Below are 17,243 nucleotides of genomic sequence, written 5' to 3'. Positions count from 1 at the left end.
CATGTTTTAGCCTGGTCGTAATAATGGTAGCTAAAATTCGAGCTGGTTAAAACTGTGGGTAAGACAAAGAGTCTGACATCTGTGTCTCCTTTTCACTGTATTCTTCTCAGACTCTACCAATTGTTGCGGGTTCGCCATTCCACGGATATTTTACTGAAAACAGCTTAGAAGAAACAAAATTAGAACACGTTCTGCTGTGTACATTACACAGCGTCTTATCATGTGAACGTTCTCTGTATGTTAACCATTATCCGCTCCCCTTTTACGAACAGAAATGGTTTATGTCGTATCATTTCTCTGGTGAGGTGTACTCTAATTTAAATAGAAGTCAAGGGCAGTTAATTTTAATTTTTGGAAGATGTCAAGACAGGTTTCTTTCGCTCATAAAGATAAAAAACATCAGTTTAAACAATTACGAGTTATCTCGTCATAATCTCGTCATGATCTGAAAATGCTATGTAGTGTCTAACCGGAAGTTAAAAGTTAATACTGATTTTAAGGGATGTGTATGGAAGATTCGTGAAGATTCTAAAGAAAAAAAAGGGAATACTTCACTTCTTGTACGGACCAAGAATTAAACTCTACACAATCCGACTGCAGTGCCGTCCGCTGTAATCAATTCAACAAAAGGCAAAATGTTAATGTAATCGTAAATTATGTTATAATAATTTTCAATAAATACATTTCCGTTTGGACGTTTTTATAGTTTATTCAGTTACTTAGTCATGAACACGGAAAACGTACTAGAACTTATGAGTGCAACCATTTAAAGTGCAATGTAACAAACTTTAAACCTAACTGACTGACTAATTACGTCGTGCAGGTTCCTTCTTGAGAAGCTGATAGTAGCTCATCTGAAATACTTAATGGGACCGGAAGTTTTATTTTCGTGTTTATAATATCTTGCCACCGATTCTTATTCTTATTCTTTCTTTGTTCGTATACCGAACGTCTTGATTTAATTGTCTGAACAGTGCAATTTCAAGAGCATAAATTATGAAGCATCACTTCATTTTCCTGTTACTTAGGTTCTAGATAGAAAGAACATCAAGTTTATGTGGATTTATATTTTCAAGTAAAACTTAACTGCTCAATTATTCACATGTGAGTGGCTGCGGTTGTTAAGTGAATTCCAAGACCACAAAACACGGGCGAAAAGAGGATTAAAGAACTTCAGATAAAATTAATGTGACATTTTAAGTGATGCCAACGTTTCTCATTGGCAACTGGATTTTCGTTTGACTCAGACACATTAGAAAGTTACCAAGCAAGACAGGAAATTATTGAAACTTATTAACATTCCAATCTAGTCTCTGAAAGAAATTATTTCCAAAACACTCGCTTCAATTTTATCAGCTACACGTCCTCGTATTTTTCAATCTGTTTGGAATATAAAGTAGTTTTCGTCGTAAATTTTCAGTGTAGTCTTATTGCAGAATGAGTAGCCTAACCGTAGTCTACTTTAATTATTTGGTTACTAAGCAACGTGTCAAAACACAGTATCCCAGTACGAGTTGTAAATTATACGTGGTTATGAAATACTAGCAGTTCACAAACATAGATTTATGGAGATTAAATGTCCTTAGTAGTTTATAAATAGAAATATGTTGATTAAATTTGGTGTACACATGTTACTACTTAATTCAGAATCAATTAGATTTAGTGACAGTGTTTGTACACTGATCTTCAAACAGAATCTGTGACGCAAAATAAAATTACGCCAGGAAAGATTATTTTGTGATTGTGGTGTTAAATTACAGATATGATTTTAATTAAGCAGGAATATCTTCACACCAGAAAGTAGCAAATTGCTAGAAAGTACACTTACAGATTAAATAAAATTTGAAGGACTGATGGTTACTTGATGTGATATTAATTTCTCTTGTCATTTCAGAATTATTCTGTTGAGTCTATAAGACCTAGTTTTTATACAGACTCAGGTTGAATGCACAGGTAATTTACATTTAACAACTATATTTTGCAGAAATTATACTTGAAAATTTGTGAGAACTGCACTTTAATAAATGACGAAGCAAATGCACTCTGTCTCCATTGAACTTTTATATCCCACGAACGCAAAGACGTCATTTGTCGCGCCTTTGGCCTCCAAGGCAATAGACGCCGTCGAGACTTACCTTAGAGAGTAATCGTGTATCGTTGCGTAGCAACCAAACGCAGACCGCAGTTGATATTCAGTATTCTACAGCCTCCCGTCACTCCATCTCCCTTATGTCAAAATATTCTCCTAAATACACTATCCTAATACATCCCCAATCTGTATTCTTCCATTTAAAAGAAACAGATAATGTTCACAAAGGATTTGTAGTGAATATGAAGATGCCTGTCTTCTGGGTTTTAGCGCTATTTTGTCTGGTAAAATTTTACCAACGTTTCAGAGTTCACTGCTGCCTCCGTCATCGCCCTGATGATGGATGCAGCCACGACCTCTGAAACGTTGGTAAACGTTTACCAGACCATACGGCGTTACAACCCAGAAGACAGCCACAAAATGTCCAAATAATTATAACAATACTACTACGCTGTTGTCACAAAAACGTTTAAAATTACCCTAGAACAATGGTATTCAAGCTGGGGTACGCGTACCCCCGGAGGTACGCGAAGACATCTTAGGGGGTGCGTGAAATTTAAAAAAAATATATTATTTTATGATAAACATTTAATAATCAGTAATGTAATTTATTTAATTTATTTTAGATGTAGATTATATACTATGTATAACTTGAATTATATACCAAGAACTTTGGGGGTACAAAGTTGAAGAGAAATTATATCTGGGGGTACGCGAAGACATCTTAGGGGGTACGTGAAATTTAAAAAAAATATATATATTATTTTACGATAAACACTGAATAATCAGTAATGTAATTTATTTTATTTATTTTAGATGTAGATTATATACTATGTGTAACTTGAATTATACACCAAGAACTTTGGGGGTACAAAGTTGAAGAGAAATTATATCTGGGGGTACGCGAACAGAAAAGGTTGAATACTACTGCCCTAGAACACATTACGTCATTTCTAACAGCTTATAACGTAGTTAAATTGGCATCCTGTAATCCCAATCGTTTGTCATTTTGTACAGTTTCTATCACTAGCTTTTCTTGGCTGGTTCTTCGTGCATAATATCATTAATGTTTTACTGTTGTATATCACATATTATTTTATGTTTGTCAAATGTTTATAACTATGAGTTCTACCCATAGGATACCGATGTTATTTGTGGTGTAAATAATGTTTCTCGAAGTCACCTTCATATTTCAACTTTAGAATCACCATTAGTTACGGTGTCTGTAATTCTACTTTGAAATATCTCCAGGATAAAAACACCTTCAGATCTCTTCGATTTTTTTTTTTAGTCTGGTTTTAACTCTTTCTGTATGTGTGTCTTGTTCACATAAAACAAGGCGGCATTTTAGCCTGACCGATTAATCGATCAATGACTTACATGTATAATCGATCTAACCGATACGAGGTCGGTGATGCTCTTTCGGCTCGAGCTACGGTTGACTGGTTCGTGGAACGTACCAGGGCCCGGATAAGAGAGGGCGTCTCTCTTGCATATAATACTGGATGTGTTGTGCAGGCAGACAGCCTGCCTCAGCGGTCTGGCAGGTACGTGTAGTAATTATGCTTGATCCAGCATTGTGGTGTAATTTACAAAAGCAATGGCCATACAGACACAAATGTGATAGTTTCAGAACTCGAACTACTCCTAACACGTGATAAAGAATTAGCTCCTTACAACTTAACTGGTAGCTATAATGATGTGACTTCAAGATAAGATTGATTGCTCGTAAGTCAGACGCGTTTTATTAACTGCTAAGGTAACTTAGTATCCGCATTACTGATAAAGACGTAGGATTCTGGCCTGAATGCGCTTCTTAGTGGCTCTCAGTTGGGAGAAATTGCACTAGTTGCTAGTGACTGCCAACATATTAAACTAACCGAGCCACCTCATAATGTAGGAATTTCCACTGAAAAGTTGATAATTATTCAGCTGTTTAAAATATTTCTTCTTTCATAGGACCCTGAGTTTATAAATGTGTGCTGAAGGCCAGTTAAATTCGAAATAAATACTTAAAATCTGTTATTTGAATGTTGTTATATTTTCATATTATGTAGTATCGTTACGTCATGACCAATGTTGTGGTAATTAAATAGTTTCTCTTGGGATCTTTTGAAGTCTGCCTAATCAATCAGACATAGTTTGTGTGTTTATCGTGTTACGTACCCCCTATTTATTTATTTATTTATTTATTTAGTGTTCTGTCTGACGACAGGTCCATATGAACAGGATCCTTCCATCCTTTTCTCGGACTGGGACCTGTTCATATACGTTCTTGGCAAATGATCCAGAAGTGGTTTGCCATTGCCTTCTTCTGTGTGTGAATGGAGTAATTGTTGGGATGCCACGGAGAAACCGGGGAAGCCCCCGGAGGAAAACTCCGTGTTGCCTAGACCACGGCCTTGCCCAACACAAGTTATAAATTCGGGCACCGCCAGGAATCGAACCCGAGACCCCAGGATTACGAGGCCAGCGTTCTAACCGCTAGACCACCGTGGCACTACGTACCCCCTATACAGAATTAAACTTTGTAATATTCGAGTTTCTGAGGGCTGTGAGGGTTACAGTGTTGTTGTTCTGGATTTTGTAGACTCTTAGGTAGAAAACGTTTTGAAAAAAAATAATTGTTTTTCTTGCCGTAAGGACTGAATATGTACTAAATCTTCTATAAATATGCTTCTTCGTCGAAGGATTAAAATAATTTATAGTTATTTAGCGGTATGCCCATTTATGGAACAGATTAAACCATGATCTTCCTAACCTAACCTAGGCTAGTTTGAGGCCATGTTAACACCGTGTAGGTTCATAAGTTGCATGGATGTGTGAGGAAATGGGTGGGCTGTGTACGCAAAAAGGCGATGACGAATTCGTACAAGATTCTAGTTGGAAATTTTCCAAAGGAAAGATCATTTAGGAGACGTACGTCTTTCTGAGAGTTTCACATTAAAAAGCGTATCTTGTCTGAGAATGGGGACTGAATTCATCTTCTCCAGAACATGGCCTAATGGCGGATTATTGTGGACGAGGTAATTAACTTTCTAATTTAATAAAGAATGGGCATTTTTGATCAAGTGAGCTACTGTTGGTTTCTTATGGATCGCATTGCATCATGGAGTTGATATATATTTCTTTTTAGGTCTCGTCTAGTCAATAAACATTCAATTCTCAGTTTTTAAGTATGCGAAATGCCAAGCTTTCTCATCTAACACATTGTGTATTCGTCAATTAACCTTATTCCGTATTCATATATGAAGACATTAGATAGATTGTTACCTTAGTGCACAATCAGTATTAAGTTACTCTTGCTAAAGCAAGTAATTGTACTTGTAATTAATATAACACGCTCCCATAAGAATCTATTGTTATATAGCCTCTGGAGAATCACCTTCGTGCTTCGTCAAATTTTATGATCATTTTTCATTCAGATTATCTTGACTTCCTGCCCCAAAGATGGCTGTCTTCTGGGTTGTAGCGCCATGTAGACTGCTAATCATCATCTGTATGCTTTGAGAGGTCTCCCTACCAAAATTATGTGTTAATCTATTTTATTTGTACACCTATCTTCAAAGCAACTGACTTAACCGCAGTTTAAAAGATTAAGTATTTAATGTTTAGGAAAACGATTTCATTTGAATTACTAAAGGCAAAAATAACCTAATTAAATAAACCACTCGATGGACAAAATGCCGAGTCATTTAACCTTAAATAAGGCTTTATGCATGATTACTGTTTTATAAAGATTTAAGTTTAACAGACCCCAGTCTCAAGACTTATTTGAAGCTTCTCACATTAGAATAGAAATATTTCTGATATTGAAACGTGCAAAATTTGTGCATGCTCAAGTGCCATTACACACAATTATGTTGCTCATCCCCTAATTACAACTGCATCTTATTTTGTAAAACAAAAAAGAAATAATCTTTGTACTGTAAAACGCGAGCAGTGGACGACTTTGGTTTCTACTATAAACAGCCTGTCATCATCATTATAAAGTATAAAATTCGATATGCAATATAATCCGCTCGCAAGTATGCCAGAGGGTGTTATCAAGAACAAGGTAATTATATCAGTTCATGAAGATCTTGTTCAGATGATCAGCTGTAGGGTGTTTTTCATAAAAATGACAGTGTCCTGGCTACTATTTTCTATTACTATGATATTAACTACGTAGTATGTATGTGAAATTCACAAGTAACGTGTCTTATCAGAGTATAAATCGGTGCTCTCAAGAGATAGATTTATTGGTAAAAGTTGTGCGTCTGATATTCACATCTGTATATAATTACGTGAAATGGTAAATCAATTTTAACGAGTGAAGTCTTAATTGGAAGACTGAAGAAACTGGGCGAAGGCACGTGAAATTCGAATCTGTATTGTCTAAAACATAGATTTATATTCAGAGATGTTAAAGGTTTAATTTAATATGGCAAATCTTTCAGTGTCAGATGTAATACTGAAATTGAACCTACCCTCTAAATTAAAATCCATGCAATGCAATGTAACCATTTACAGTGCCAATGGTACTTAACATACACCAGCGAAGCTCCCATCAAACTACCCTGTGACCTCTAAAATCCGAAGCTGCGAGGTCAGTTCATGAAAGGTCATCCAACTGAATTCTTAACAATATTTATTTTAAAAAAGTAAATAAATAAACACTCGATAATTTTCAACCAATTAATGTATATACGAATTATTCACACGAAAGCTGATTCGTGTTATAATTACAGCGGAACGTTTAGAGACGAATTATTTTAATCAGATGTGTCTGTTATATTTACTAGTCTCCACTGCTCCTGCCCTTTGGAATTTACCAGTAATTTTAACCAGCACCTTGTTATTAAAATGTACAGATAGTGGGTTTGACACCGAATATAAGCGACAATGAGTTACGCCTTTTTCAGTTCAAAACTTTGATATTAATGATAAGAGGTTTTTTTAAAATGTTGCTATTTTTGTTGACACTACTGATAAAAAAGGAGTAATTTATTTTCTGCAAGTTCGAGTCTTCTGATAATTAGCAACCACTGGGAAAGATGTAATAATTACTTCCTTGACACTTTAGTTACACGTGCCGAAATGTTGGCAACCCGTGATCTAAAGCAATAATTTAAGGAAAAAGAGACCCCTAACTGATAAAAAACACATTACACTCTTGCTGAACATGTAATGTAAATCCAGTTGCAGTGATCAGATAACAAAAAAAAATTGTGGACGTCCTGGGTTTTCATGGGAACATTTTTTACACCCTGTTAAAAATGTTGATCGGACAAGACCATCCTTTAGATTAGATAGGAATGTGAAGGCGTTCTTTTGAGATTTTCCGAACCTCAATAACCTTGATCTCCATTAATAGCACAAGCATATCAATTATTGCGAAACTGGTTTGTGTAGGCATGACAATTTTTCTTGTATTTCGGTTTCATAATAGTACAGAAAGATGCTTTAAATTCGAGTATTATGACATATTGATACTTGTATTTTATATTATCTGTAATTAGCAGCTTACGAGAAGATTCATAAGTTCGATGTGAAGTGGGGATTGTATCGAATCGATACAGTACAATGTAATTATGCGATTAACTCATGATAAAGATCAAGAATAATAAATTTGACGAAATCATTTAGACACCTTTGTAAATATGCGGGTAATAACTCCCAAATTTTACAAGTACCGCATTTACAGAGTACTTAATGTACATAGGCCTTATAGTGGAGTCGGAATATTAAAATAATTGCGAAGCTTCGAGTTTTCATAGAAATAATATGGATACATTACCAAGGAATCCTAATTGATTAAGGAAAGTCTTTAGATCAATATCTGTCTGTAAAATATAGATCTTAGTCTGATTTTTAGTTTCATTACGCCCAGGGCGGCTTAAAAATTCTCTATAATGACGTTAGATGGCAGAATGTTCTGTTCGAAAATGTTACCAAGTTAAAGTGTTTTTTGAAAAAGATTAATTAATCGAAAAAGTACTGAAACGTAATTAAGGGCAGTACTCCACCAGCTACTTCTGAGAAATAGTTTAATATTGCCAGGAAGATATTTACCGCTCCAGATATTTTTTTTCAATTAAATCTGACTTCGCTGACTTGTTTAGAGTGAGCACGTGACAATAGTTACCGCCATTCATCCAAGGCGAACCACCAAGTTAAGAGAGGGGTGGTGCAGTGCCCTGGTTAATACACTTAGAATATTGCCTCTCATTTTTAATTTCATAGACGCAATAGCATGTGGTATGTTAAAACACTGAAATCCAAAGATGTCCATTCGATTGTACTAGCCTCGCCTCGCCTCATCATGTGTGGTCTCGTTAGGCCAGATGTATCTCGTAAATTTCTTGTTTCCTTTGCAACATAGTACTACATACATGAGCATACTTGTACTGAACATAACAGTACCTGTTCACGTAATTCTTATTAAATAATGTTTTATATATGCTGAGGGAATTTAAAAAAATGTGTTTACTAAGATAATCAGAGCCAATGATTTACCTCCATACTTGAATTGTGTTATACTGTATTGTATTTTTAAAAAATAATTACATCAACAAATTGAAATTGTCTTATTAAAATTCTACAATACAACTTTCTAATCAGATATTCCTTCGTTTATAGTTACATAGTATCTTGTTGCGTGAGTTAATAATCTCCATGACAAGAAGAGAGGTATAGTTCCTTGTTCTTCATAACTGAACTATGATGAAAAGTGTATGTATGTGCTCTTTCGTGTAACAATAAAGTGAGCTGATCTTAACATGGTTAAAAAGTTTTAAAAATGATTACATTAACGTACATGTCTCTCCTATGTATTATGTTCTCACACTTTACATGTTTAGTAATCACGAATTTTGACATGTTCAAAATTTTAATGACCATAGTCACAGAACTTCCTTTATATATACAATGGAAGCTATAATGTTGTTTATAGGAGTTGTTTAAGCTGCAGAATTTGAATAGGGATCTGAAAGTAAAGTATTGTGGTCTGTTTGAAGGTCTATCTTGGTATTCGTTTGAATAATTTGATAATTATGATGATAAAAATAACATTATAAATAATGACAATAATTCACTTCGATTGTTTATTATTAGTGTGATGTGTCAACAGCCAGAAGGCTAATTACGTATATAAAACAAAAGATAAAAATATAAACACAATAATAAATATAAAAGGTAACAAAGAGTTTATCAAAAATTACGCAAATGCACTTCAGTTATTGTTACATGCAGTTATATTTTTCAACGTATCTGTTCCTACATTGCCAGTACCTCTCCTTCTTTCCCCCACTACGCCTACCTTCCCACTCCTATTGCGCACGAGGAAGCCACCTGAAAATGATAGTACAGTAGAAAGTTATCCGTGGATTTATATCACAGGCGTGTGGTTGAAGCGTTTTAAGCCGAATTTAGGGTCGAGTCTGATATTTCAATATTCTTAATCGACACCCAAGGCACTTTTTATGCAGTAGTTCATGCAAAGTGATCACATAACATAATGGTGCAAGTAATTGTGATCTCGCCGTGAGCAGTGCGTACGTGATTATTGTACTGAAGTTACAAAATTATACTGTGATTAAGTCAGAGCATTATAACCTCCCAGGAAGAAGGGGCGTGGGCTCTAGGTGTTTAGAAGGTGAATGCAGTGACATTTATAAAGCAAAACATTTAATCTCATTCTAAAACAATTATTTATTTTAATCCGTCTGATCACAATATAATTTTTTATTTAAAATTTCTTATAATTAAGATAATAAAATATCATTCATGTTCCATATCGATTGATCGATTTACATTTCGGAACATTTACAGTGTAATTATAAGAAATTTTAAATAAAAAATTATATTGTGATCAGACGGATTAAAATAAATAATTGTTATAATATTCACAATATGACGCAATTACACTATCTCATTCTAAAAGTTAAGTTGATTTCGCCTCTGTTTGGGATAATCCAGTTCATTTAAATCTGTCACCGTAACGTTGTATGAGGATTGTAGAGGTAAATATTGATTTGTTTTTGATGTCGGCGCCAGATGCAGTCGAGTGGTCAACTTTATGATCCAAATGTTTTAATCTTGGAGTGACTGCTTATCCATTCACCGAATATGAAACTGCGAGCCTCAGAACTGGGTTGGAATCCTGGTACGATTACTTTCGTGAAAAAAGACATGTTCTAAACTCGGTTCTTGTGGGTTACTTGTTACAGGCAAAATTATTAAAATAGGATTCAAGTTTTATCTAAAGAGTGGTATAAGGAAGTCACTAGATATTTTTTTTCATAAGAAGTTCAGTCGGGAAGAGCTGTGAAGGCGGACAAATGCTTGTTTTACATTCCTGTTTCAGATATTTATCGTTTGCCACGAGGTGTTTAAGCATTTTTCACATTTAATATTTCCATATATTCTTAATAGAAAGTAATTATCAGAATTTCCTTTGTCATTGCATGGAAAACGAAGACGTTGACACAATCTAGCAAAAGTAATGTTCACCGAACCAAAACGAAGAAGAGTGCTTTATTTTATTTCGGTAAAAGTAATTAGAGGTAGCATCAGGGTACTTAGGATGCAAACTGTTAAATTTAATAACACATGCCCAATTAAATATGATTATGTATCTCATTATAATGACAATGAAACCCTATATAATTTATATTATTTTATAAATAAACCAGAATAGATAATAATCTTGTAATATACGCATGGCATACACTTCGGTTTCTACTTAATTATAATATACGTGTGAAGGTTGGTACTCCTGCTTCATTATCTTGTTTTCCCTAGTTAGGATCTCAGCCAGGGGACACGCCCTCGTGGCCGAAATGTTTCAGACTTACCCCCATCCCCTCCAGACAGATCGTATGCTGACGTATAATATAAACTTTTATGAAACTAGAATGCACTTTACACATTCAGGGAGTGCCTTGTATACGTCGGATATTTACTGGGTGGACAGATATGTTCCAGGTTACCACCTCACATTACAGTCTCTAGCATATTACGTAAATAATAGGAATTTATTAACATACGATTATGACCTCTATCTTTAATCTGCAGTTTGAGATTGGAATTAGAAAAATGCCAATTCCTGTCTCGTATTATAGGAATTGGCATGCAATACATTTATACTTTGACACATAAGCGCCTGTGTTCTGTGGAGTTAATTATGTTTCAATCCAATGTTTTATTTATTTATTTAGTGTTCTGTCTGACGACAGGTCCATATGAACAGGATCCTTCCATCCTTTTCTCGGACTGGGACCTGTTCATATACGTTCTTGGCAGATGATCCAGAAGTGGTTTGCCATTGCCTTCTTCTGTGTGTGAATGGAGTAATTGTTGGGATGACACGGAGAAACCGGGGAAGCCCCCGGAGGAAAACTCCGTGTTGCCTAGACCACGGCCTTGCCCAACACAAGTTATAAATTCGGGCACCGCCGAGAATCGGACCCGAGACCCCAGGATTACAAGGCCAGCGTTCTAACCGCTAGACCACCGTGGCAGATAATCCAATGTATACACGGTTTAATAAAAAAGAAATCGGCTTTAAATGATTAACAAGAGAATTATTCTGTATGTGGTTCATTTGATGTCCTTGCAGCTTTCGCCTGAAAGTCTGCAACTTATTGTGCTCGCTGTGAGCCCTCCAGGTACCAGTAGCTAGATCTGTGATATGAATGTTGACGGAAGTGACCCTTGGAACAATAATACAATTCCAAATCGCATTTGAAATACAAAATTTGTGAATGCGCAAACGCCGATTGAAGCCAAATTCCTGCTAAGCGCATATTCCGCCGGACCCCGCCATAGGCGCCATAATAGCACGCTTTTAATTTCTTGCAACAAGAGTCGCCACCGTCAGAACTTAACTTATACTTTTCCCGCTTCGCACGAATGGCGCGCTCGTTCAGTGAAGCGTGACGGACATTGGCTATTATATAAGGAGTACATTAGTCGTGTTGGAGTCCCGGTTGCCAGTTCGTGCCTCCACATACTTCGCACGCTGTGCGTCCTCGCGTTTGAAGCGATATTTCTTTTAAAGTATCTGGTTGCCAAAAGGTAAAGCAGATTTATGGCGTCGTGTGTTCCGCGCTGCCTCCTGGGTAATGGTTGACGAGCTGCAGCCATTTCTCTACGCGGTTGCACCATCTGTTTAACCGCGGGTCATGTGGAATATATTCCTCATCCGAATTACTTATATTTTAAGATTATTGAAGCGAATAAGTTTTGTGACTCCCTAATTTTGGACTCGAGTTTCAATTTTCTCAGAACACAAATTTTAAGATAAATTTATGGAAGGGGGGGGGGATACCGTTCATATAAATGGGACTTCGCCTTGATATGCTTTAATTTAGACTGAAGTCAGATGCAGTAAAACAGTTTTCACCCACGATTTGTGGTTTCCATACAGTGATGACGGATTACTTAATTATTTTATTCAATTATTTGTTAATAATTATTAAGTAAAACTGTCCCACTGTACGCCATATAAACGCTTGGGGGGGAGGCGATATAGCTCCTAGTCCTACTTGAAATCGTCACTAGACAGGGGTAAGAGGTCAGCGTCCCACCCCGAGGAAAGGATCCCAGAGCCGGTCTGGACGCAGAGGCTAGAGGAAAAATTCCTCTGACCTTGTCGGGGATCGAACCCCGGTCGTCCAGTCAGTATACAATCTTTCTGGGCTAATCCAACCAATTTAATTAACACTTTTCCAAATATGACAAGCAAGACAATGAAAGTTCCTCAGAATCTTATAATTTCTTAACTTTTCAAAAATTCTCTGGCTTTTATGGACCCCGAAGGTGTATAACCGTGTTGACGTGTCTTCGTCCTGAGCCACATGAATCCATTTTGCTCCTTCATTAAGACCCATTTTAATATTATCCTCGCATGTACGCCTGTCTCGATTCTGTTTCCATATTTGTCCACTGTAGCATTCTCTGCTGCACCTCAGGAGACCTCGCGAAACAAACAGAAGAACCAGGAAGTAGTCATGCCCTCCGATTTACGCTCGTCTAACTGCGAAGGTTGGGGTTTCCGGATCTGTGCCCCCATGCTACCTTGAAATAAGTTTCTTTCGGTTTTCGTCCAACGTATACGTCGCTGAGTGGCGGGGGGAATCGCATTAATCCAGGTAGGAGCTTCTGAAGTGCCAGCACCGACATCTGACCACAACCCTTTCTACGTTAAACAAATAGTTGCAAAATTATTGAATTATTGAATTTCTGTCCTGGTTGAAGCCACGGATTTTAAAGGCCCACGGCTTAGTTTAATTATATGTGTACACCTAGCCGTAAGTTGGAATGAAACGACAGGGCCGTGGGGCAGAGGGACCCAGAAATAGTGTTGTGACGTTTTCAGATGCTCTACGCTAAGAACATCATAGAGCCGACTGAATTATTATCAAAATACGCACGGTTTCCTTTTGATATCAAATTTATTTCACGATGTATTTTAATAATTACACTTCAGCTCACCGGCAGAGGTGCTTACTGCCTCCATCATCAGGACGATGAAATATATTCCCCGAAGTGAGAACCTCACATCTTGGTTTTTATCCTGGTGTTTGTTATGGGCGTAACTGTTTATTCCTGAAGAGTTTCCAGTCTTCTGTTTTGTCTTAAGCGTATATTTAGGCGTTTTCCTCTTACATATCAGGAGTCTATTCATTGATCTCTTCTTATTGTGACCCTTGTTGTAGGGGCCTCAACTTGTCTGTGCCCGGAAGATCAACAAGTCACCCAAGTACGGGGTACTCCCCCCTCCCCCACCCCGGAATTCCCGACACACGATCTCGTGACACCTACAACGCATGACTTTACAGACAACCGGAAATTCTAGGAGAATCCCCCCCCCCCCCCGCCTGCTTTGGTCTCTTCACCCGATCAAATAGCACGTCTCGTAACCTACGTGTCTACTTGATGTTGCCTCCGTCTGCCTTAGTAGACTTAACGTTGGATTTCGCCGAACTCCTAAGCACAGGATGGGAGTGAGATATTGTATACGAAATATCTTCAGATAGGGAATAATATTAAAATGGTTCTTAAAGAAATAAAATGTGAGGGTAAGGAACAGTGGCTGGCTGTTTTCAATACGGCACTGAACCGCCGGGAATCCGTGATTAACCAGACGATTGTCGGCTTATCTAACGAGGACTCTGTTCCATGTAGTGAGTTAATTATCTTCTACGTCATGCCAGTGAGAATGTTACAGAACAGCCTATAGTTACTACTTTACATCTCGCATTCCACGAAAATGTTAATGATTACAGGAAATCCAGTAGGGAAGGAGCAAAATATGAACCAGTTCTTTGAAGTACACACGTCAGGTACCTTGTGTTACGCCGTGCTGAGTCCTGTTTCCGCTAACAAGTGAACTGCCAACGTCCTGACACGCAACGGGGTTCGCAAATGAATGTTTATGCCCCTCGCTTCTTGTTAACGTAAATCAAACGACGCAAGATGAATGGAAACATACAATTACGTTAACACCATTAACCCCTTTTGCAGCCGAAGCTCGTCTAAATAATATATATAAGAATTCAGTCCGTACCGCGAAGAAAACACGACACTTTACCATTACAAAGATCAACTGGTTAACGGTGTTTAAGAAAATGAACGCTGTTTACACTGAGAATCATACAAATTCCGTATTAAAATGTGAGTCGCTGATTGTTGAAGAAGGTGGTAGATATATTTACCATGGGGTTTAAAATGGTTACATCGCAGTGACGAACACCATCTTAATAATAAGGTGATTTTACGTGAAGATCTTCTGAATTTGTGTGAAGAGCAAACAGTAATGTTTGTATTTAGGTTGATGTTAAACTTCTTGTTAACACACTCGATGGTTGTATCACAGCTGTTCAATATATTGTCATTGTGTTTTAAGTTCAGCCACCTGAATCCAGATCACACTGTTCCTTTAAAATGCATTTTTAAATATTATATTTCAATCTACGTCAACGTCTCAGATGTGGTATATATAGGGATCACTAGTTTTTAAAGGGTGAAGGCCTTGTGAAGTGTTAATTCGTCCCTGTTTTAAGCCATGACCAAGGAGGTTCCTTTTTCTGAAGCGGATTAATTCATCCGGATATCCTTCTCCAGCCGGCAGAGATTAGAGACCTCTAGGTCTTTGTTAGATCACCGTGGTTACTAAATATTTATCAAGGTCGAGGTCTTTTCGAGTGACCCGCGTGACCTTCGGGTTCTTTAGCAACAGCTGTTGTGTTAAAAAGAAACAGTTTTAACAGTGCCGGAACTAGACGTGCGTGTTGACTAGTTTCTATTTCAACTTGTGACTATTTAACGTTCTTTCGGTGTTCCCTTTAAGGGTACACTACTGATTTATTTATTTATTATTCAACCTGTCATTTGTATTAAAAGTTGGCGGACCTCAGTAAGCTGTTTAATGCCACTGAATGAACAAGTGTTTCTTCAGCCATCACGGACCAAGACTTGAGCTTCAGACCTGATTCAGAAACTTCAACGCACGGGATAACTTGAAACAAGGGATGGCCACAAATGAAGGCCTTTGCAAACACCTGAGGATCTCAACCAGAGTCCCACGGGTCGCATACAGCCAGCCGATGGTTTTGTTCTGCCCTGATATGTGTTTTATAATATTGTATCAGTCGGTATAAAGGAAAAGTAATTACTGTCAGAATTAAATATTCATTTTCAGCTGAATAATTAATAAAAATGACAAATCGATGAATTTGTTAAGGAAAATTAATGACTAATATGTGATCCTGTTTATGAAAGGAAGTTAGTAGCGTTTTAAATAAATTGCCAAGAAGTTTTAATAAACTGTCGTCATTTTTAATCCGGCGGCTCGAGTCGATAAGAGAGAGTGGATGTTGGCAGCTGGCACTGAAAGGTTAAAAACCCTTGGCGTCCGCGGAAGAAAACACGCGGTCCAAACGCTCGGGCGATCTTTTGCGATTATCGACAGTATAAAATCAGAGAAAATCTTCTTTATGTGTGCATGCTATCTCTTACTGACGCCTCCACACGTTAAATATAGTCCGAAACGGTAGTGCGTTTCTGATTCAAATGATTTTATATATTTCAGATGATCATCTTCAGCACAGACGCGAGATATTAGCAGCGTCGTAAGGAAATTTTCACTGCAATTATGGTAAGTCCATACTTAAATAATTACAATAATTTATAGGGCAATTAATATCAAGCTTAACTGCTTATAGCAGATCTATTCTTTAAATCTTGACAGTTCCCTATCCTTTAAAAAATATACCGCCGTATATTGAACTCGGGGAATCAGGAGACGCCATAAACGTAACCCATCCCGAGCCACCTTGAGTCTAGTCTACGTATTCACACCCTGTTTCTCCTAAATACATTTTAATATTATCCTATTATATTTGGATTGGTGCTTAGTTAAGTACCAGTGACAATGTTTTCTGTTGTCTTTATATGCTTAGATCTCGCAGATGGTCTCGTCGCTTTCGTGCGTGCTACATTCCCATATAATATCCGTTGATTCATCACCCTCATATTATGAAATTAATAAGCTCATGATTTATTAAGAGTATTGACATGTATTAATTTATGTGAAGAATTTGTTTGTATTTAAATGTGTAATACGAGTCTGTTAACATTTCTATAAAGAATGTTGTATATTCTTGTAATTAAATTGGATTTGTCAGTTTTGTTACATTACAAAGCCACGAAGTGCAGTTGAAGGAATATTAAACCAAGTGAAGTTTGTATAGCAGGCTTTAGTATTTATGAAAGTTAACAATTCTTCTTTTACGATTACGAAACGCAATTCATGTAAGATTCTGTCGTGCGTACTTTTGATTTGATCGTAGAGGTTAAAACGATTAAAAAAATAATTACTCAAAATAACATGACTTGTATTACAATAGGTACATTCTGATATTCCTGGGCACAATGTGTCCGTGTGTTGTGAACGTGAAAGGAAAATGAGATCACTTCGTCCCACAAAGTGTGTGACATGATGGTCCAAATTCCATGACTCCGCGGATCACCTACATACATTGAGGTAATTATAACTGCACCCGCCATAATGTCGTTACATCGGCCAAGTAATTACAGCAAGAAGATAATCACAATATGCTAATAATTATTATGGTGACTTAGCTAGAATTTTAAGTAGCCTCATGCC

General features: G+C 36.9%; 1 protein-coding gene across 2 annotated transcripts in view; it reads left to right on the top strand.

Annotated features, from left to right (window-relative positions):
- LOC110826669 (vesicular acetylcholine transporter) overlaps positions 1–17,243 on the top strand; it is a 157,131-nt gene that overhangs the window by 74,969 nt on the left and 64,919 nt on the right. For both annotated transcript variants that reach the window (XM_087357757.1, XM_087357755.1), the window contains exon 4: positions 16,167–16,232. The gene's annotated coding sequence lies outside the window, so the exon portion shown is untranslated. The remainder of the gene's footprint in view (positions 1–16,166; positions 16,233–17,243) is intronic.

This window comes from Zootermopsis nevadensis, unplaced genomic scaffold (genome assembly GCF_977971745.1).
Source record: "Zootermopsis nevadensis isolate Lab colony 2312 unplaced genomic scaffold, Znev_1.0 Znev_ptg000028l, whole genome shotgun sequence".
Taxonomy (NCBI): domain Eukaryota; kingdom Metazoa; phylum Arthropoda; class Insecta; order Blattodea; family Termopsidae; genus Zootermopsis; species Zootermopsis nevadensis.
This window is presented reverse-complemented; position numbering and strand designations above follow the sequence as displayed.